The 2,472-nt window shown below is 37.7% G+C and overlaps 1 long non-coding RNA gene across 1 annotated transcript; it reads right to left on the bottom strand.

The window, feature by feature from the left end:
* Positions 1 to 271: 271 nt before the first annotated feature.
* Positions 272 to 1,812, bottom strand: LOC139114862 (uncharacterized). Its single transcript, XR_011547983.1, has 3 exons — positions 1,687 to 1,812; positions 1,006 to 1,492; positions 272 to 803 (listed from the first exon to the last, which is right to left on the bottom strand). It is a non-coding gene; the product is annotated as an uncharacterized lncRNA (long non-coding RNA).
* Between the last annotated feature and the right edge of the window lie 660 nt (positions 1,813 to 2,472).

Raw genomic sequence — 2,472 nt, 5'->3', positions numbered from 1 at the left:
TGAGTTTGTTGCAGGCAGGGCTCGACATCGTGCCATGCAAACAGGCCATTTTCCCTAAGGCCCTGCTGTCAGCAAATGTATCACCACTGAACAAGAAACTATTTTCAGAGTCATAGCATTTTATTCAATTTAAACGAAATGGCAATGGGTATGATACATTGGAAAAATTAAACGTGCCCTATGATACAGAAAAGGATTTTAAGTTCAATATTAATTTTTTTTCAATTTTATTCACCATCCAAATATAAATTATTTGAAATTTATTTGTCCTTTGAATGAATAATGATTATTGGAAAAGATATACACTGCAGGCACAGATTGGTAATTTGTAGTAATGCATAAGATATATGTGTTTGCATTAGGGGCATAGTTTTCAGCTTTGTTAGAATAAGATGATACTCGATGATGACCTTTACCTGAGCGGAATAAATAAAGTGAGAACTTGTAGTGCAGAAAATGACTACATAAACTAAAAATAACCGAACACAAAATTGGCTACAAGTTCTTATGTTGCAGCCTATTGTAGTCGTATTTGTAATTATTTTATGGGGTACCACTACTGGTATTAATGTTCGAAAAAGTTACAATTGTGAACTTTCTTTACCGACGACCACTTTAAAATAAGCGGTGTCTTCTTTGAAATATGTGCTACCATTCAATCCATTGGAGATGGTAAATTCAAGGCAACCAAGTGCTGGGTTGACTTCTGTCATCGGACGTCTTGATGGCAGCAAGTTTAGCCGTGGCTCTACTGTGGTCATCAAATCGTTCGCCCCTTCCTGGTCTAATAACAGCATGTTGACCTGCAAAATTTATAGGTCATCGCATTTTTTTGTGATCATTAGAACGATTATGGTGAATAATTGCTTAGACATCATTTGGCTTCCTAATCTAAATTTCACAACATAACAACTCTTGTGTTAACCACCAAGATTTAAATAGACATAGAATATATAAATGGTTACTGAAGACAAGTAGCATCTTATAAGTTTAAGTTCCACTTACCTGTTGACGGAAAGGCCATGCCAAGATAGCATCAAATTCTCCCCTCATTATATGGATGTGGAATTTTCCAGAACAATCACCGGTCAAGATGAGGTAAGACACATTTTGTAACCAGAGCGGCCGACGTAAAAGCTCGGAGAAAGCAACGGTGTTGTTCTATCATCAATCACAAAATCTTGACTTAACTGGCTAAACTTAGTAATTTTCCAGATGAATGTGCCATCATAGGAGGTCGTTTCCAATTCGTGAAGTCTTCTCTCATTCTGAGCCAATCTGTCGTCTTTAATAGATATTAACATGGTATTCAATGCAACCCGTGCCTCAAGCAGCAGAATTCTCAAATTATCATAGGATTCAGGTGCACATGCGTTGATGAACGGTTTTCACTTGTTTCGCGTGAAGCAGTCTGGCTCGTTGCGGGGTTGTAGGATCTTGTATTTCGGGCATCTTTAAATGTTTTTGTGATGCTTGTTCGGAGACGATTTTCCTGGAGTGGAAATTCATAAGAAGTGAACCTTATCAATCAGCTAATGAGAAGCATAATATTGTTAATTTGTTGCATTTTGCAGCCGCTCTCAAAAGTTTTTTGTTGTTGTAAAATTCGACAAATGAACAATAGATATTTACATGAAGGACTCTCCAGTTTCGCATACAATTCGCTATGATCTGCAATCGACCTACCTGACCGTTCTGCCTGTCTGGCAAGTAATGGTTGTCGGGTCTTTTTGGACATACTTTCACATGTACCTGTATAAGTATGGAGAGAAAAGAGTCTCAGAAAATTATAAAAAATAATAACAACTAGTAATATCTTTTCGATCGGCCACTGGAAGGCTTTTAACTATCGTTCTGACGGAACATTGATCGTATTTTTATGGGTTACCCTACAAAACTGTAGGTTTAGCTCATACGACAAGAACTAGCTATTTTAACATAAGATCGCGATGAGACATCCACCACTTTGCAATGCCAGTCAAGTCAGTCGATCTGCTTGTCTGTCAGTAGGTCTTTCAGTCCGTCATTCTTCATTTGCTTCTCCTTCCTTTATAGTTCGCGCAGTTGGCTGCAAAAGGTGGCCGCAAGTGGCTCACTGGTATGCATATTTAATACGTCACTGCAGTATGATAATATTTCTTTCAATAACCGCATACTTTGGCACTTCCATTACAATCTTCGATATTGTTACGTTAATAAAGTTTCACAAGCTAGAAAATAAAAAATATAGTCAGATAACTTTACAATTGCAAAGAAGTTAAAAAGTCATAATTTTTTCGTTTTGGGGGAAAAATTAGTTAATATCGCTCAATAGCAGCCGTCATAACTTAAGTCAAGAGTCACCGTCATGTGTAAAATGCCCTGGGTAGCCTAGCTCAGCGGCAAGCTCTACCGGTAGCCAGCGAAGCGGCCAAAACATGGACAAAGAACAGCTTCTAAAATATTTTCAATTGAAATCGCATTTTCACTTTG

Source organism: Ptychodera flava, chromosome 16, assembly GCF_041260155.1.
Source record: "Ptychodera flava strain L36383 chromosome 16, AS_Pfla_20210202, whole genome shotgun sequence".
In the NCBI taxonomy this organism is placed as follows: Eukaryota; Metazoa; Hemichordata; class Enteropneusta; family Ptychoderidae; genus Ptychodera; species Ptychodera flava.
The sequence above is the reverse complement of the archived record's forward strand: the minus strand, read 5'-3'. Positions and strand labels throughout refer to the sequence as shown.